This window comes from Mesoplodon bidens (assembly GCF_964165515.1).
Source record: "Mesoplodon bidens genome assembly, contig: HAP1_SCAFFOLD_158, whole genome shotgun sequence".
Lineage (NCBI taxonomy): Eukaryota > Metazoa > Chordata > Mammalia > Artiodactyla > Ziphiidae > Mesoplodon > Mesoplodon bidens.
The window spans coordinates 975530-998321 of record NW_027671699.1 but is presented as its reverse complement, the minus strand read 5'-3'; positions in this window follow the sequence as shown (position 1 = coordinate 998321).

Here is a 22792-nt window from a genome sequence, read left to right as displayed (position 1 = left end):
CATGCCCACTCTCATCACAATAATCCATGAAACTTCTCAGACCAATGCTCCATGCCCTTAACATCAAAATGCTCCATGCCTTTGTCATCAAAATGTTCCATGTACCCGGTCATCACATTGCTCCGTGACTCCAGTCATCACAATGATTTATGTCCTTTGTCATCCCAATGGTCCATGCCCTCGTCATCACAAGACTCTGTGACAGTTGTCACCACAATGCTGCATGAACTTTTCGTCACAATTCTTCATGACCACTATCATCACAATGCTCTGTGACTCCAGTCAACACAATGCTTCATCACCTTTGTCATGACAATGGTCCATGCCCTCATCATCACAAAGCTCTGTGACCTTTGTCATCACAATGCTCCATAAACTTTTCATCACAATGCTCTCTGACCCAAGTCATCACAATGCTCCATGAACCGTGTCATCACAATACTCCATGAATATTTACCGCCCAATGCTCCTTGACCTTCTCATCATGATGCTCCATGACTCCTGTCATCACAATGCTCCGTAAACAATATCACCGCATCACTCCATGACCCCTGACAACACAATGATCCGGGACGCTTCTCATCAAAATGCTCCAGGACCATTGTCAGCACAATGATCTTGCCCTTGTCAGCCCAATGCTCCATGTTCCCTGTAATCACAATGTTCCGTGTCGCTTGTCATCACAGTGTTCCGTGACACTTGTCATCCCAATGCTCCATGCCTTTGTCAGGAAAATGCTACATGACCTTGTCATCACAATGTTCTAGGCACTTGTCATCACAATACTCCATTACCATTGTCAGCACAATCCTCCATGAACCTTGGGATCACATTGTTTCATGCCCTTGTCATCACAATGCTCCATGGTCCTTGAAATCAAAATGATCCATGACCTCTGTCATCACAATGCTCCAAACCCTTGTGATCACAATGTTCAATAACACTGTCATCACAACGCTGCATGATGCCTGTCATCACCATACTCCATGACCTTGTCATCACAATCCTTCAGGACCTTTGTCATTACAATTCTCAATACACTTGTCACCACATTGCTCACAGACACTTGTCATCCGAATGCTCCTTGAACCCTCTCATGAAATGTCTCCATGCCTTTTTCTTCACAATGCTCCATTCCCTTTTCATCACAATGCTCCATGCCATTGTCATAACAATACTCCCCCAGCTAGTCATCAGAATGCTCGATTAAGGTTGTCATCACAATGATCCATGACCCCTGTCATCACAATGCTCCATGACACCTGTCATCACAATGCTCCATACCCTTTGTCATTACAGTGCTCCATGACTCTCGTCATCACAATTATTCGTGGTCTCTCATCACAATGTTCCACGGTCTTGCCATCACAATGCTCCATGTCCCTTGACATCAAAATTCTCTATATCCTTGTCATCACAATGTTTCATGACACTTTTCATCACAATGTTACATGCATTTGTCATCGCAATTCTCCATTCATTTGTAATTGCAATGCTCCATGACACCTGTCATAGCAAGCTCCATGCAATTGTCATCACAATGCTTCACGACATTGTCATCAAAATTCTCAATGGACCTTGTCATCACAATGCTCCATGCCCTTGTCATCACAATGCTCCCAGCCCTTGTCATCACAATGTTCCATTACCTTTGTCATCAAAATCCTTTATGACACTTGGCATCACAATGCTCCATGTCATTGCCATCACAATGGACCTTGACAAATGTCATCACAATGCTCCCTGACATCTGTCTTCACAATAAACCATGACATTGTCATCACAATCCTCCATGGCCTTGTCATCACAATGATCCAAGACCCCTGTCATCGCAATGCTCTGTGACACCAGTCATCACAATGCTTCATGACCTTTGACATCACAATGGTCCATTCCCTCGTCATCACAAGGCTCTGTGATCTTTGTCACCACAATGCTCCATGAACATTTCGTCACAAAGCTCTGTGACCCTTGTCATCACAATGCTCCATGCCTTTGTCAACACAATGCTCCATGACCCTTGTCCTCACAATGCTCCATGCGCTTGTCAGCACAATGCTCCATGACACATGTAATCACAATGTGCCATGCGATTCTCATCACAATCTCCACAAATTTGCCATCACAATGCTCCATAAATTTTGTCATCACAATCTCCATGCACTTCTCATCAAAATGCTCTATCACCACTGATATCACAATGTTCCATCAATAGTCATCACAATACTCCCTCACCCCTGACATCACAATGATCCATAACCACTGTCATCAAAATGTTCCATGACTCTTTGCATCAAATTGCTCCAAGACCCTGTCATCACAATGCTCCTTGCCATTCTCATCACAATGCGCCACACACTTGTCATGTAAATGCTCCATTACTTTTGTCATCAAAACCCTCCATGTCCCTTGGCAGCAAAATGTTCCATGCCATTGTCATCACAATGCTCCATGTAAACTCTCATCACATTACTCCATGCCCTTGTCATAACAAAGCTCCATGACGCTTGTCATCGCAATGATCGATGCCCTTCTGATTAAAATGCTCCATGCCCTTGTCATTGCAATCGTCCATAACCCTTGTATCACAGTGTTCCTTGCCCTAGTCATCACAATGCTCCATGCACACTCTCATCTCAGTAATCCATGATATATTTCCAAACAATGCTCCATGTCCTTGTCATCACAATGCTCCATTATCCCTGTCATAAAAATGCTCCATGACCCCAGCCATCACAATATTCCACGGCCTTGTCATCAAAAGGCTCCATGACACTTCTCATCACAATGTTCCAAGACACTTGTAATCACAATGCTCCATGCCCCATTTCATCTCAATGCTCCATGAACCCTGTCATCACAATGCATAATGACCATTATAAAAATGCTTTATGCTATTGTCATACAATGAAATCAAAATGCTCCATGACCTCTGTCATCACAATGCTCCAAACCCTTGTGATCACAATGTTCCATAACCCTTGTCATCACAACGCTCTATGATGCTCGTCCTCACAATTATCCATGGTCTTCTTATCACAATGCTCCATAAACTTTGTCATCACAAAGCTCAATACACTTGTCGTCACAATGCTCCCTCACACTTGTCATCAGTATGCTCCTTGAACCCTGTCATGACAAGGTTCCATGCAGTTTTCGTCACAATCATCCATGCCCTTTTCATCACAATGCTCCAATACACCTCTAATCACAATGCTCCATGCCCATGTCATCACAGAGCTCCATGATGCATGTCGTCTGAATGCTCCATGGCATTTTCATCCAAATGCTCCATGCCCTTGTCATCACAATGCTCCAAGACCCCTGTAATCACAATGCTTCATGCCCCTTTTCATCAGATTTCTCCATGAGACTTGTCATCACAAGGCTCCATGGTATTCTCATCACAATGCTCCAGGACCTTGTCATCACATTGCCCCTTTCCCTTGTCATCACAGTGCTCCATGACCACAGTCATCAAAATACTCCGTGAACATTTTCAGCTCAATGATCCATGACCTTCTCATCACAATGCTCCATGACCCCTGTCATCAGAATGCTCCATGACCACTGTTTTCACAACGCTCCATGACCCCTGAAAACACAATGATCCGGGACTATTGTCATCAAAAGGCTTCATGACAATTGTCATCCCAATGATCCACTCCCTTGTCATCCCAATGTTCCATGACACCTGTAATCACAATGCTACATAAAGCATGTCATCACAGTGCTCCATGACCCTTGTCATCACAATGCTCCATGCCTTTGTCAACAAAATGCTCCATTCACTTGTCATCACAATCCTCCATGAAACTTCTGATCACATCGCTTCATGCTCTTGTGATCAAAATGTTCAATGCTCCTTGATATCAAAATACTCCATGACCTCTGTCATCACAATGCTCCAAAGCCTTGTGATCACAGTGTTCCATAACACTTGTCATGACAACGCTCCATGATGCCTGTCATCACAATACTCCATGCCTTTTTCATCACAATGCTCCATGCGCTTTTCTTCACAATGTTCCATGCCATTGTCATCACAGTGTTCCATGACCCCGGTCATCACAATGTTCCATGACACCTGTCATCACAATGCTCCATGCCCCTTGTCATTACAGTGCTCCATGACGCTCGTCATCACAATACTCCATGAATATTTTCAGCCCAATGATCCATGACCTTCGTATCACAATGTTCCATGACCCCTATCATCACAATGCTCCATGACCCCTGTCATCACAACGCTCCATGAACCCTGAAAACAAAATGATCTTTGACTCTTGTAATTAAAATGCTCCATGACACTTCTCATCACAATGATCCATGCATTTGTAATCCCAATGTTCCATGACCCCTGTAATCACAATGCTCTGTGATGCTTGTCATCACAGTGCTCCATGACATTTGTCATCACAATGCTCCATGCCTTTGTCAGCAAAATTCTACATGACCTTGTCATTACAATGCTCCATGCACTGGTCATCACAATTCTCCATTACCATTGTCATCACATTCCACCATGAACCTTGGGATCACATTTCTTCATGCCCTTGTCATTACAATGTTCCATGCTCCTTGAAGTCAAAATGATACATGACTTCTGTCATCATAATGCTCCTAAACTTTGTAATCACAGCCTTCCATAACACGTGTCATCGCAACGCTCCATGTTGACTCTCTTCACAATGCTCCATGAGCTTTGTCATAACAATGTTAAATACACTTGTCATCACAAAGCTCCGTGACGCTTGTCATCAGAATACTCCTTGAAACCTTTCATGAAAATGCTCCATGCCTTTTTCATCACAATGATCGTTGCCCTTTTCATCACAATGCTCCAAGCCATTGTCATCACAATACTCCACAAACTTGTCATCAGAATGCTCCATGACCCTTGTCATCACAATGCTCCATGACCCCTGTCATCACAATGCTCCTTGACACCTGTCCTCACAATGCTCAATGCCCCTTTTCATTACAGTGGTCCATGACGCTCGTCATCACAATTATCCATGGTCTTCTCATCACAATGCTCCACGGTCTTGCCATCGCAATGATCCATGCCCTAGTCATCCCAATGCTGCATGTCCCTTGTCATCACATTGTTCCATGACACTTCTAATCACAATTTACATCCTCTTGTCATCACATTTCTCCATGCACTTGTCATCGCAATGCTCCTTGACAACTGTCGTAGCAAGCTCCATGTGCTTGTCATCACAATGCTTCACGAACCTGTCATTAAAATTCTCAATGGCCCTTGTCATCATAATGCTCCATGACCCTTGTCATCACAATGCTCCAAGCCCTTGTCACGACAATGGTCCATTACCTTTGTGTTTTGTGTTTTGTGCCCTTGTCATAGTGTTTTGTGCCCTTGTCATCACAATGCTCCATGCCCACTCGCATCTCAATAATCCATGAAATTTTTCAGACCAATGCTCCATGTCCATGTCATTACAATGCTCCATTACCACTGTCATAACAATGCTCCATGACCCCTACCATCACAATATTCCACGGCCTTGTCATCACAAGGCTCAATGACCCTTGTCATCACAATGCTCCCAGACCCATGTAATCATAATGCTACATGCCCTTGTCATCATAATCCTGTAAAACCCCTGTAATCACAATACTCCATGCCCCTTTTCTTCTCAATGCTACATGGATCCTGTCGTCACAATGCACCATGCCCATCATTATAACGCTTCATGCTATTGTCATCACAAGGAAATCAAAATGATCCATGACCACTGTCAACACAATCCTCTAAACCCTTGAGATCACAATGTTCCATAACCCTTGTCATCACAACGTCCCTTGACAATAATCATCACAATTTTCCATGGTCTTCTCATCACAATGCTCCATGACGTTTGTCATTACAATGCTCAATGCACTTGTTATCACAATGCTCCCTGACACTTGTAATCAGTATGCTCCTTGAACCCAGTCATGACAAGGCTCCATGCCTTTTTCATCACAATGATCCATGCACTTTTCATCACAATTCTCCAAGATCCCTGTAATCACAATGCTCCATGCCTTTGTCATCACAAAACTTCATGACACATGTCATTAGAATGCTCCGTGGCCTTCTCATCACAATGCTCATTGCCCTCGTCTTCACAGTGCTCCAAGACTCCTGTAATCACAATGATCCATTCCCCTTTTCACCTCAATGCTCCATGAGAATTGTCATCACAAGGCTCCATGGTATCCTCATCACAATGCCCCAGGACCTTGTCATCACAATGCTCCATTCCCATGTCATAACGATGCTCCATGACCCCTCTCATCACAATACTCCATGAACATTTTCTGCCCAATGCTCCCTGACCTTTCAGTCACAATGCTCCATGACACCTATAATCGCAATGCTCCATGACCACTGTCAACACAGTGCTCCATACCCCATAACAACACAATGATCAGGAACCCTCGTCATCAAAATGTTCCATGACCCCTATCATCACAATGATCCATGCCCTTGTCATTCCAATGCTCCATGACTTTTATCATCACAGTGCTCCATGACAATTGTTATTACCATTCTCTAAGCCTTTGTCAGCAAAATGCTACATGACCTTGTGATCACAATGCTCCATACGCTTGTCCTCACAATACTCCAATACCATTATCATCACAATCCTCCATGAACATCAGGATCACACTGCTTCATGTCCTTGTCATCATAATGCTCCATGTTCCTTGAAGTCAAAATGATCCATGACCTCTGTCATCACAATGTTCCAAAATCTTGTGATCACAATGTCCCATAAGACTTTTCATCACAATGCCCAAAGACGCTCGTCATCACAATTATCCATGGTCTTATCATCAAATTGTTCCATGACCTTTGTCATCACAATGCTCAATAAACTTGTCATCACAATGCTCCGTGACACTTGTCATCAGAATGCTCCTTGAACCCTGTCATGAAAAGGACCCATGCCTTTTTCATCAGAAATCTCCTTGCCTTTTTCATCACAATGCTCCATGCCATTGTCATCACAGTACTCCACAAGTTGTCATGAGAATGCTCCATCACCCTTGTCATCACAATGCTCCATGACCCCTGCCCTCACAATGCTACATGCCCCTTGTCATTACAGTGCTCCATGACGCATGTCATCACAATTATCCATGGTTTTCTCTTCACAATGCTCCATGGTCTTGCCATCACAACGGTCCATGCCCTGTTCATCAAAATGATCCATGTCAATTGTCATCACAATTCTCCACGTCCTTGTCATCACAATGCTCCTGGAAACTTCTCATCACACTGTTACATGATATTGTCATCACAATTGTCCATGCACTTGTCATCACATTGCTCCATGACTGCTGTCATAGAAAGCTCCATGCGCTTGACATCACAATGCTCCATTACCCCTGTCATAACAACGCTCCATAACACCTGCCATCACAATTTTCCACGGCCTTGTCATCACAAGGCTCCATGACCCTTGTCATAACAATGCTCCAAGCACCCTGTAATCACAATGCTCCATGCCCTTGTCATCACAAAGTTCCATGATGCATGTCATGAGAATGCTCCATGGCCTTCTCATCACAATGCCCCATGCCCTTGTCAACACAATGCTCCAAAACCCATGTAATCACAATGTTCCATGCCCCTTTTCAGCTCAATGCTCCATGAAGCCTGTCATCAAAATGCACCATGACCATCATCATAATGCTTCATACTATTGTCACCACAATGAAATCAAAATCCTCCATGACTTCTGTCATCACAATGCTCCAAACCCTTGTGATCACAATGTTCCATAACACTTGTCATCACAATGCCCAATGACGCTCGTCATCAGAATTATCCATGGTCTTATCATCACAATGCTCCATGACTTTTGTCATCCAATGCTCAATACAGCTGTCATCCGAATGCTCCATGACACTTGTCGTCACTATGCTCCTTGAACCCTGTCATGACACGGCTCCATGCCTTTTTCATCACAATGATCCATGCCCTTTCCATCACAATGCTCCAAGAACCCTGTAATCGCAATGCTCCATGCCCTTGTCATCACAAAGCTCCATGACGCATGTCATCAGAATGCTCCATGGACTTCTCATCACAATGCTCCATGCCTTTGTCATTACGATGCTCCAAGACCCCTGTAATCACAATGCTCCATGCCCGGTTTCATCAGAATGCTCCATGGCACTTGTCATCACAAGGCTCCGTGGACTTCTCAACACAATGCTCCAGGAACTAGTCATCACAATGCTCTATTCACTTGTCATCACAATGTTCCATTACCCCTCTCATCACAATACTCCATGAATATATTAAGCCCAATGCTCCATGACCTTCCTATTACAATGCTCCATGACACCTGTCATCACAATGCTCCAGGACCATGGTCATCACAACGCTCGATGAACCCTAACAACACAATGATCCGGGACTCTTGTCATCAAAATGCTCCATGACACTTGGCATCACAATGATCCATGCCCTTGTCATCCCACTACTCCATGACCCCTATAATCACAATGCTTTGTGACGCTTGTCATCACAGTGCTCCATGCTTTTTTTATCACAATGTTCCACACACTTATGATCACAATTTTCCATAACTCTTGTCATCACAACGCTCCATGATGCATGTCATCACAATACTCCATGCCATTGTCATCACAATGCTCCATGACACTTATCACCACAATGCTCCAAGCCCTTGTCATCACAATGCTCCATTATCTTTGTCATCACAATCCTCCATGACACTTGGCATCACAATGCTCCATGCCATTTTCATCACAATAAACCATGACATATGTCATCACAATTATCCCTGACAACTCTCTTCACAATAATCCATGACATTTCATCACAATGCTCAATGCCCTTTTCATCACAATGCTCCTTCACCCATGTCATCACAATGCGCCATGTGCTTGTCCTCACAATGCTCCACAAGCTTGTCATCACAATGCTCCATAAACTTTGTCATCACAATGCTCCATGCACTTCCCATCAAAATACACTCTCACCACTGATATCACAATGTTCCATCACTAGTCATCACAACATTCCCTCACCCCTGTCATCAAAATGTTCCATGACCCCTGCCATCACAATGCTACATGCCCTTATCATCACAATGCTACATGACCCCTGACATCACAATGTTCCATAAACCCTGTAATCAAAATGCTCCGTAACCCATTTCATCACAATGCTCCATGATGCTTGACCTCACAATGTTCCATTAAAACTGTCATCAAATGATCCATGACAATTTTCATCAAATTGCTCCATGACCCTCTCATCACAATGCTCCATGACACTTCTCATCACACTGTTACATGCTCTTGTCATCACAATTCTCCATGCACTTGTTATCGCAATGCTCCATGACACCTGTCATAGCAAACTCCATCCGCTTTTCATCACAATGCTTCACGACATTCTCATCAAAATTCTCAATGGCCCTCGTCATCACAATGTTCCATGCTCTTGTCATCACAATGCTACATTACCATTGTCATCAAAATCCTCCATGACAATTGGCATCACAGTGATCCATGCCATTGTCATCCCAATGAACCATGATATGTGTCATCAAAATGCTCCTTGACCAATGTGTTCACAATAATCCATGAGCTTGTCATCACAATGTTCCATGCCCTTGTCATAACAATGTGCCATGCCCATGTCATCACAATAATCCATGAAACATGTCAGACCAATGCTCCATGCAGCTGTCATCGCAATGCTACATAACATTGTCATCACAATGCTCCATGACCTCTGTCATAACAATGCTCCGTGACTCCAGTCATCACAATGTTTCATGACCTTTGTCATCACAGTGGTCCATGCCCTCGTCATCACAAGACTCTGTGACTCTTGTCACCACAATTCTCCATGTAATTTCCATCACAAAGCTCTGTGAACCTGCTCATCACAATGCTCCATGCTTTTGTCAACACAATGCCCCATGACCCTTGTAATCAAAATGCTCCATGCGCTTGTCAGCACAATGTTCCATGATCCATTTCACAACAATGCTCCATGCGCTTGTCTTCACAATGTTCCACAAATTTGTCATCACAATGCTCCATAAAACTCGTCATCACAGTGCTCCATGCACACCTCATCAAAATGCTCTCTCACCACTGATATCACAATGTTTCATTACTAGTCATCACAATACACCCCCACCCCTGTCATCAAAATTTTCCATGACCCCTGTCATCACAATGCTACATACACTTATCATCACAATGCTCCATGACGCTTGACATCACAATGTCCCATAACCCCTCTCATCAAAATGCTCCATGACTCTTTTCATCACAATGCTCCATGACACCTGACATCACAATTTTCCATAAACCCTTTCATCAAAATGTTCCATGACGTTTTTCATCAAATTGCTCCATGAAACTGTCATTGCAATGCTCCCTGCCCTTCTCATCACAAAGCAGCACGTCCTTGTCAACAAAATGCTCCATGACCTTTGTTATCACAATGCACCATGCCATTGTCATCCCAATGCTCCATGAAAACTCTCATCACATTGCTCCATGCCCTTGTCATCAAAAAGATCCATGACACTTGTCATCACAATGCTCAATGCCCTTCTCATCACAATGCTCCATGACCTTGTGATTACAATCCTACATGACCCATGTATCACAGTGTACCGTGTACTTGTCATCACAATGCTCCATGCCCACTCTCATCCCAATAATCCATGAAACTTTTCACACCAGTGCTCCATGCCCTTGTCATCACAATGTTCCATGATACCTGTCATTACAGTGCTCCATGACGCTCATCATCACAATTATTCATGGGCTTCTCATCACAATGCTCCATGACCCATGTCATCACAATTCTCCATTACCCCTGTTATCGCAACGCTCCATGATGCCTGTTATCACAATAATCCATGCCCTTGTCATCAGAATGCTCCAAGACACCTGTAATCACAATGGTCCATGCCACTTTTCATCAGAATGCTCCATGAAACTTGTCATCAAAAGGCTCCCTGGTCTTCTCTTCTAAATGTTCCAGGACATTGTCATCACTATGCTCCATTTCCTTCTCATCACAATGCTCCATGACCACTGTCATTACAATACTCCATGAACATGTTCAGCCCTATGATTCATGACCTTCTCATCAAAATGCTCCATGAGGCTGTCATCACAATGATCCATGACCACTGTCATCACAACGCTCCATGACCCCTGACAACAAAATGATCCTGGACTCTTCTCATCAAAATGCTCCATGACACTTTTCATCAAAATGATCCATGCGCTTGTCATCCCAATGTTCCATGACCTCTGTAATCACAATGCTCCTTGATGCTTGTCATCACAGTGCACCATGACCCTTGTCATCACAATGCTCCATGCCTTTGTCAGCAAAATGCTCCATGACTATGTCAACAAAATCCTCCATGAGCTTATCATCACAATCCTCCATGACCTCTGTAATCACAAAGCTCCTTGATGCTTGTCATCACAGTGCACCATGACCCTTGTCATCACAATGCTCCATGCCTTTGTCAGCAAAATGCTCCATGACTATGTCAACAAAATGCTCCATGAGCTTTTCATCACAATCCTCCATGAAACTTGGGATCACATTGCTTCATGCCCTTTTCATCACAATGCTCCATCCTACTTGAAATCAAAATGCTCCATGCCCTCTTTCATCACAATGCTCCAAACCCTTGAGATCACAATGTTCCATAACAGTTGTCATCACAATGCCCCATGACGGTTGTCATCACAATTAAACATGGTCTTCTCATCACAATGCTCCATGACCTTTTTCATCACAATGTTCAATACACTTGTCATCACAATGCTCCCTGACACTTTTCGTCAGTATGCTCCTTGAACACTTGCATGACAAAGCTCCATGCCTTTTTCATCACAATGATACATGCCCTTTTCATCACAATGCTCCAAGCCCCCTGTAATCAAAATGCTCCATGCCCTTGTCATCACCAAGCTCCATGACACATGTCATCAGGATGCTCCATGGCCTTATCATCACAATGTTCCATGCCCTTGTAATCAAAATGCTCCAAGAACCCTGTAATCACAATGATCCATGCCCCTTTTCATCAGAATGCTCCATGAGACTTGTCATCACAAGGCTCCATGGTCTTCTCATCAAAATGCTCCAAGACCTTGTCAACACAATGTTCCATGACCCCTGTCATCACAATACTCCATGAACATGTTCAGCCCAATGATCCATGAAATTCTCATCACAATGCTCCATTACACTTGTCATCACAATGCTCCATGACCCCTGACAACACAATCATCCCAGACTCTTGGCATCAAAAACCTCCATGTCCCTTGTCATCCAAATGATCCATGCCCTTTTCATCCCAATGCTCCGTGACCTCTGTAATCACAATGCTCCGTGAGCTTGTCATCACAGTGCTCCATGACGCTTGTCATCAAAATGCTCCATGCGTTTTTCAGAAAAATGCTACATGACCGTGTCATCACAATACTCCATGTGCTTGTCATCACAATACTCCATTACCATTGTCTTCAAAATCCTCCATGACCCTTGGGATCAAAATGCTCCATGCCCTTTTCATCAAAATGCTCCATGATCCTTGAAATCAAAATGATCCACGAAATCTGTCATCACCATGCTCCAAACCCTTGTGATCACAATGTTCCATAACACTTGATATCACAATACTCCAGGATGCCTGCCATCACAATGCTCCATGACCTTTGTCATCACAATGCTCAATACACTTGTCATCTCAATGCTCCCTGACACTTGTCGTCACAAAGCTCCTTGAACCCTGTCATGAAAAGGCTCCATGCCTTTTTCATGACAATGCTCCATGCCCTTTTCATCACAATGCTCCATGCCATTGTCATCACAAAACTCCACAAGCTTGTCATCAGAATGCTCCAAGACCCTTGTCATCACAATTCTCCATGACACTTGTCATCACTATGTTCCAAGACAACTGTCATCACAATGCTCCATTCCCCTTGTCATTACAGTGCTCCATGAGGTTTGTCATCACAATTATCCATGGTCTTCTTATCACAATACTCCACGGTCTTGCGATCACAATGCTCCATGCAATGGTCATCACAATGCTCCATGTCCCTTGTCCTCACAATTCTCCCCGTCCTTGTCATCACAATGCTCCATGACACTTTTCATAACAATGTTACATGCTCTTGACATCACAATTCTCCATGCACTTGTCATCACAATTCTCCATCACCACTGTCATAGAAAATTCCATGCGCTGGTCATCACAATGCTTCATGACATTGTCATCAAAATTCTCAAAAGCCTTTGTCATCAGAATGCTCCATGCACTTGTCATCACAATGCTCCAAGCCCTTGTCATCACAATACCCCATTACCTTTGTCATCATAATCCTTCGTGAAACTTGGCATCACAATGCTCCATGCCATTGCCATCACAAAGGACCATGACATATCTCCTCTCAATGTTCCATGCCCTTTTCATCACAATGCACCATGCCCCTTGTCATCCCAATAATCCATGAAACTTGTCAGACCAATGTTCCATGCCCCTGTCATCAAAATTCTCCATGCCCTTGTCATCACAATGCTCCTTGACTCCAGTCATCACCATGCTTCATGACATTTGTCATCACACTGCTCCATGCCCTTGTCATCACAAGGCTCTGTGACCTTTGTCACCACAATGCTCCATGAACTTTTCATCACAATGCCCTGTGACCATTGTAATCACAATGCTCCGTGCCTTTGTCAGCACTATGCTCCGAGTTCCTTGTCATCACAATACTCCATGCGATGATCACCACATTGATCCATGACCTTGTCATCACAATGCGCCATGTGCTTGTCATCACAGGGCTCCACTACCTTTTCAACACCATGCTCAATAAACCTTGTCTTCTCAATGCTCCAAGCACTTCTTATCAAAATGCTCTCTCACCACTGATATCACAATGTTCCATCACTAGTCATCACAATACTCCCTCACCTCTGTCATCACTATGTTCCATGACCCCGGTCATCACAATGCTACATGCCTTATCATCACAATGCTCCATGACCCCTGACATCACAATGTTCCATAACAACTCTCATCAAAATGTTCCATGACACTTTTCATCAAATTGCTCCATGACCCTGCCGTCACAATGCTCCCTGCCCTTCTCCTTACAATGCACCACACCCTTCTCATCAAAATGCTCCATGACACTCTCATCACAAAGCTCCATGACCCTTGGCATCACAGTGCTCCATGCCATTGTCCTCACAATGCTCCATGAAAACTCTCATCACATTGCTCCATGCCCTTGTCATTCCGAAGTTCCAGGACACTTGTCATCACAATGTTCAATGCACTTCTCATCACATTGCTCCATGCCCTTGTCATTACAATCCTCCATAAACCATGCATCAGTGTTCCTTTCCCTTGTGATCACAATGCTCCATGCCCACCCTCATCACAATAATCCATGAACTTGTTCAGACCAATGCTCCATGCCCTTGTCATAACAATGCTCCTTTACCCCTGTCATAACAATGCTCCATGACCCCTGATATCACAATGTTCTAAGGCCTTATCATCACAAAACTCCATGACGCATGTCATCAGAATGCTCCATGGACTTCTCATCACAATGCTCCATGCCCTTTTCATCACAATGCTCCAAGACCACTGTAAGAACAATGTTCCATGCCACTTTTCATCTCAATGCTGCATGAACCCTGTCATCACAATGCACCATGCCCATCATCATAATGCTTCATGCTATGTCATCACAATGAAATTAGAATGCTCCATGACTTCTGTCATCACAATGCTCCAAACCTTTCTGATCAAAATGTTCCATAACACTTTTCATCACAACGTCCCATGATGCTCGTCATCACAATTATCCATGGCCTTCTCATCACAATGCTCCATGTCCTTTGTTATCACAATGCTCAATACACTTGTCATCACAATGCTCCCTGACAATTGTCATCAGTATGCTCCTTGAACCCTGTCACGACAAGGCTCCATGCCTTTTTCATCACAATGATACGAGCCCTTTTCATCACAATGCTCCAAGACCACTGAAATCACAATGCTCCATTCACTTGTCATCACAAAGCTCCAAGACGCATGTCATCAGAATGCTCCATGGTCTTCTCATCAAAATGTTCGAGGCCCTTGTCATCACAATGCTCCAAGACCCCTGTAATCACAATGGTCCATGCCGCTTTTCATCAGAATTCTCCATGAGACTTGTCATCTCAAGGCTCCATGGTCTTCTCATCAAAATGGTACAGGACCTTGTCATCACAATGCTCCATTTTGTTGTCATCACTATACTCCATGATAGCTGTCATCACAATAGTCCATGAACATGTTCAGCACTATGTTCCGTGACCTTCTCATCACAATGCTCCATTACCCCTCTCATCACAATGCTCCATGACCAGAGTCATAACAATGCTCCATGACCCCTGACAGCACAATGATCCGGGACTCGTCTCATCAAAATGCTCCATGACACTTGTCATCACAATGACCCATGCACTTGTCATCCCAATGCTCCATGACCCCTGTAATCACAATTCTCCGTAACGCTAGCCATCACAGTGCTCCATGTCCCTTGTCATCAAAATACTCCATGCCTTTGTCAGCAAAATGCTACATGACCTCGTCATCACAATGCTCCATGTGCTTGTCATCACAATCCTCCATTACCCTTGTCATCACAATCCTCAATGAACCTTGGGATTCCATTGCTTCATGCCAATGTCATCACATTTATCCATGCTCCTTGAAATCAAAATGCTCCATGCACTCTATCATCACAATGCTCCAAACCCTTGTGATCACAATGTTCCATAAGACTTCTCATCACAATGCTTCATGAAGCCTGTCATCGCAATACTCAATGCCCTAGTCATCACAATGCTCCATGAACTTTTTCATCACAATGCTCAAAACACTTGTCATCACAATGCTCCCTGACACTTGTCATCAAAATGCTCCTTGACATTGTCATGGAAAGGCTCCATGCCTTTTTTTTATCATAATGCTCCATGTACTTTTCATCACAATGCTCCATGCCATTGTCAGCACAATACTCCACAAGCTTGTCATCAGAATGCTCCATGACCCTTGGCATCACAAAGCTCCATGACCTCTGTCATCACAATGCTCCATGACACCTGTCATCAAAATGCTCCATGCCCCTTGTCATTACAGTGCTCCATGACGCTCCTCATCACAATTATCCATGATCTTCTCATCACAATGCTCCACTGTCTTGCCATCACCATGTTCCATGCCCTGGTCATCACAATGCTCCATGTCCCTTGTCATCTTAGTTCTCCAGGTCCTGGTCATCACAATGCTCCATGACACTTCTCATCACAACGTTACATGCTCTTGTCATCATATTTCTTCATTCACTTGTCATCGCAGTGCTCCAGGACCACTGTCAAAGGAACCTCCATGCGCTTGTCATGACAATGCTTCACGACCTTGTCATCCAAATTCTCAATGGCCCTTTTCATCACAATTCACCATGCCCTTGTCATCTCAATGCTCTATGACCCTTGTCATCACAATGCTCCAAGCACTTGTCATCACAATTATCCATTACTTTTTTAATCACAATACTCCATGACATTTGGCATCACAATGCTCCACGTCACTGTCATCAAAATGGACCATGATATATGTCATCACAATGCTCCCTGACACTTGTCTTTACAAACTCCAAGACCTTGTCATCACAATGCCCCATGACCTTGACATCACAATGTGCCATGCCCATTGTCATCCCAATAATCCATGAAACTTGTCAGAACTATGCTCCATGCCCCTGTGATCACAATGCTCCTGTCCCTTGTCATCACAATGCTCCATGACCCCTGTCATCACAATGCTCCGTGACTCCAGTCATCACAATGCTTCGTGATATTTGTCACCACGAAATCCATGAACTTTAATCACAATGCTCTTTGACCCTTGTCATCACAATGCTCCATGCACTTGTTAGCACAATGCTCCATGACCCATGTCATCACAATGTGCCATGATCTTGTCATCACAATGCTCCACAACTTTGTCATCACAATGCTCCATAAACCTTGTCATCACAATGCTCCATGCACTTCTCATCAAAATGCTCTCTCACCAATGATATCAAAATGTTCCATCACTAGTCTTCACAATTCTCCCTCACCCCTGTCATCACTATGTTCCATGACCCCTCTCATCACGATGTTACCTACCCTTATCATCACAATGCTCCATGACCCCTGACATCACAATGTTCCATAACCCCTGTCTTCAATATGTTCCTTGACCCTTTTCTTCAAATTGCTCCATGACCCTGTCATCACAATGCCCCCTGCCTTGCTCATCACAATGCACCATGCCCTTCTCATCAAAATGCTCCATAACATTTGTCATCACTTAGCCACATGACCCTTGGTATCACAATGCTCCATGCTTTTGTCATCACAATGCTCCATGAACCCTATCATCACATTGCTCCATGCCATTGTCTTCACATAGTTCCATGACGCTTGTCATCACAATGCTCGATGCCCTTCTCATCACAACATTCCATGACCTTGTCATTACAATCCTCCATGACACATGTATGAGAGTGTTCCGTACCCTTTTCCTCACATGGCTCCATGACCCTTGTCATAACAATGCTCCAAGACCCACAGTGACAGTAATCAATGAGAAAGTTCCCATGTGTTAGTTCTCATAATGATAGTTCTTGTAAGAGTGCTCATGTTGGCAGTGCTAGTGGTGACAGTGTTCTTGGTGACAGTGCTCATGGTGGCAGTGCCCATGGTGGGACTACCAATGGTGACACTCTCCATGGTGACAGTGCACATGGTCATGGTGCATCTGGTGGTAATGCAATATAGTGACAGTCCTCATTGTGAGATTGCTCATGGTGATAGTGCCCATGGTGTGTTCCCATGGTTACAGTGCTCATGGTGACAGTGCCCATGGTGACAGTGAACACTGTGTTACTGCCCTTTGTGGTTAGGCCCTTGGTGATACTTCTTATCATGATAGTGCTCAAGGTACCGGTTTCATGTTAATAGTGCTCATGGTAGCATTGCCCACAATGAGAGTGCCAAGGGTGTGAATACAGACTTTGACAGTGCCCATGGTGACTTTTTACTCTGTGACAGTGCCCTTGGGAAAGTGAGCACGGTGAGATTTCTCAAGGTGATAGTGCCCATTGTATCAGTTTTCATAGTGACAAGATCCATGGCGTCAGTGTCCATCATGGCATTGCTCACAGTAATAGTTTTCACGGTGAGAGTGTCCATGGTGATATTACCCACGGTTACAGTAATCAGTGATAAAATGCTCATGGTGACAGTGCCCATGGCGATAGTGCCCATGGTGAGAGTCTGCACATTGATAGTGCCCATGGTGGCAGTTCCTATTGTGAAAGTGCTCATGATGACATTGTCCATGTTGGTAGTTACCATGGTGACAGTGCTCATGGTGATAGTAACCATGGTCACAGTGCACATGGTGGACGTGCCCATGGTGACAGTGCCCATGATGACAGTACTCATGGTGATAGTTCTCATGTTGAAAGTGCCCATGGTGACATTTCACATGGTGGCAGTGAAAAATGGTAACAGTGCCCATGTTGACTCTTCTCATTGTGAAAGTGCTCATGGTGAAATCCCATGCAGACAGTACTAACGGTGACAGTTCTCATGGGTGCAGTGCCCATGGTGACAGTGCTCACAGTGATAATGCCCATGGTCGCAGTGCCCATGGTGACACTGCCCATGATGACAGTTCCTATGGGGACAGTGCCCATGGCATCATTGCTTATGGTGACAGTGCTCATGGTAACAGTGCCCATGGTGTCAGTGACCACGGTGAGAGTGCTCACAGTGAAAGTGCCCATGGTGAGAGAGCTCATGGTGCCAGTCCGCATTGTGCCAGTACCCATGGCGACAGTGCTCATGGAGACAGTGAGCACCGTGAGAGTGCTCACGGTGATAGAGCTCATGGTAATAATGCAAATGGTGATAGTGCAAATGTTGACAATACCCATGGTGACAGTACTAATGTTGAAAATACCCATGGTGGCAGTTCTCATAGCGACAGTTCTCATGGTGACAGTGCTCATAATAGCAGTGCCTAAGGTGGTGACAGTGCTAATGGTGACACTGCTCTTGGTGGCAGTTCCCATGGGGACAGTACTGATGGTGACACTGTGCATAATTACACTGCCCATGGTAACCGTGCTCACGTTGATAGTGCACATCGTGACAGTGCTCATGGTGGTAGTTCACCTGGTGACAGTGCTAAATAGTGACAGTGCACATGCTGACAGTGTTCATGGTGATAATGCCCATGGTGACAGTGCACAGGGTGATAATGGGCACTATTACAGTGTCCATGGTGACAGTGCTCACAATGACATTGCCCATGCTGACAGTGCCGACAGTAACAGTGCCCATGGTGACACTTCTCACGGTGACAGTGCCCATGGGGACAGTTAGCATGGTGAGACTTCTCACGGTGATAGTGCCTGTTGTGACAGTGCTAACAGTGACAATGCCCATTGTGCCAGTGCCCATAGAGACATTCCGCACGGTCATATTTTGCATGGTGATAGTGCCTATGGTGATATTACCCATGGTGACACTGCACATGGTTGCAGTGCAAAATGATGACAGTGCCCATGGTGACATTGCTCATGGTGACTTTGCTTACTGTGATAATCCTTACGCTGAAAGTGCCCATGATGACACTGCACATAGTGTCATTGTTCATGGTAACAGTGTTCACGGTGATAGTTCCAATGGTGAGAGTGGCCATGGTGACAGTGCCCATAGTCACAATTCTCATGGTGTAGTGCTCATAGTGACACTGCCCATGGTGAAGTTATGCAGGGTGACAGTAATCATGGTGACAGTGCTCATGGTGATAGTGCCCATGGTGACAGTGCCAATGTTCCCAATTCTCACAGTGATAATGGCTATGGTGAGAGTGCCTAGGGTGACAATGCCCATGGTGACAGTGCCCAAGGGGCCATGCCCATGGTGACAGTGCTCATCGTGACAGTGCTCACGTTGGCAGTGCCACTAATAAACGTGCTCATTGTGGCAGTGCTCATGGTGACAATGCTCATGGTGACAGTGCCCATGTTTTCAGTGTTTATTGTGATAGATGTCACGGTGTCAGTACCCACAAGGACAATGCCCATGCTGACAAAGCCCATGGTGATACTTCCCATTGTAAAAGTGCCCATGGTGACAGCGCCCATTGAGACAAGTCCCATGGTGACACTGCTCATGGTGACAGTGCCATTGGTGAGAGTGCCAAGAGTGACAGTGCTCATGGTGAAACTGCCCATGGACACATTGTCTATGGTGATAGTGCTCATGGTGACAACCACACGGTGACAGTGCCAATGGTGATAATCCCAGTGGTGACAGTTCTTATGTTGAATGTGACCATGGTGAGATTTCTCATGGTGACAGTGCCTATGGTGAAAATTCTCATAGTGACAGTGCTCATGGTAACAGTGCTCATGGTGATATTACCCATGGTGACAGTACTCATGGTAAAAGTGCCCATGGTGACACTGCACATTGTGGCCATGCAAAATGGTGACAGTGCCCATGGTGATATTGATCATGATGACATTGCGTACGGGGAGAGTCCTTACGGTGATAGTGTGTATGGTGAAACTGCACACAGTTACAGTGCTCATGGTGACAGTGTTCATAGTGAGAGTGCCGATGGTGAATGTGTCCATGGTGACAGTGTCCATAGTCACAATTCTCATGGTGTAGTGCTCACGGTGACAGTGCCCATGGGGAAAAAACAGAGTGTGACAGTATTCATGGGGACATTGCTCATGGTGATAGTGCCCATAGTGAAAGTGACCATGTTCACAGCTCTCACGGTGATAGTGCCCATGGTGACAATACCCAGGGTGACAGAGCACATGGTAAAAGTGTTCACGTTGACAGTGCCCATGGTGACATTACCTAAGGTGAAAATTCCCATGCTAAGAGTGCTCATGGTAACAGTGCCCATTGTGACAAAACCCAGGGTGTCCTGCCTATGTTGACAGTGATCATGGTGACATTGCTCATATGGACAGTGCTATAAGTGACAGTGCTCATGGTGGCAGTGCTCATGGTGACTGTGCTCATGGTGACTGTGCCCATGGTTACAGTGTTTATGGTGATTGATGTCACGGTGGCTGTGCCGATGGGGACAGTGCCCACAATGACAAAGCCCATTTTGATACTTCCCATTGTGACAGTGCCCACGGTGACAGAGCAAATGGCGACAGTGCCCGAGATAAGAGTGCCCATGGTGAGAGTGATAACAGTGACTGTGCCCATGGTGACAGCAACCAGTGTGACAACTCCCATTGTTACAGTGCTCATGGTGGCCATGCCGATGCTGACAGTGCCGATGGTGATAGTGCCAATAGTGAGACTGCTCATGGTGAAACTGCCAATGGAGATACTGCCCATGGTGATAGTGCTCATCGTGACAACCCCTCGGAGGCAGTGCCAATGGTGAGAGTTCTCGTGGTGACATTTCGCACTGTGAAAGTGACCCTGTTGAAATTGCTCATGGTGACATTATGCATGGTGACAGTGCTCAAGGTGATACTCTCCATTTTGACAGTGCCCATGGTGACTGTTCTCATGGTGGCAGAGCCTATGTTGATAATGCTCTTAGTGACAGTGCTCACGGTGACAGTGCCCATGGTAGACAGTGACCACGGTGACTGTTCTCACTGTGATAGTGCCCATGGTGACAGTGTTCACGGTGACACTCTGCATTGAGGTTGTGTCCGTGGTGACAGTGTTCAGGGTGATAATGCTCACAGTGATATTGCTCACGTTGACAGTGCCCAAGGTCACAATACTGATGGTGACAGTAATCATGGTGAAAGTGCCCATGGTGGCAGCTCTCATAGTGACAGTTCTTGTGACAGTGCTCTTGTTGGCAGTGACTATGGTGAGACTACCGATGGTGACACTGCCCATGGTGACAGTGCACATGGTCATGCTGCATCTGGTGGCAGTGCAAAATAGTGACAGTGCCCATGGTGATATTGCTTATGGTGATAGTGCCCATGGTGAGAGTGCCCATGTTTACAGTGCTCATGGTGACAGTGCCCATCCTGACAGTGCCCCTGGTGACAGTGCAGACCGTGAGAGTGCTCATGGTGGCCGTGCCCATGGTGACAGTTCTTATCATGATAATGCTCACGGTAGCAGTGTTCATGGTAATAGTGCTCACGGTGGCAGAGCCCACAATGAGAGTGCCAAACGGGAGAATACTGACTGTGACAGTCCACATGGTGACATTTCTCTCTGTGACAGTGCCCTTGGGGACAGTTAGCATGGTGAGCTTTCTCATGATAAGATCTGTCACCATGGGCACGTCCACCAAGCGCACTCTCACGGTGTGCACTGTCACCAGGGGCACTGTCACTATGGGCACTGTCACCATGAGCATTGTAACCATGGGCCCTTTACCATGGGCATTATAACTATGAGCAATATCACCATGGGCACTGTCACTATTTTGCACTGCCACCAGATGCACCATGACTATGTGCACTGTCACCATGGGCAGTGTCACCATCGGTAGTCTCACCATGGACACTACCACCATGAGCACTGTCAGCCACAGCACTGTCACCACGAGCACTGCCACCATGAGCACTTTCACCATGATTACTGTCACTTTGGGCA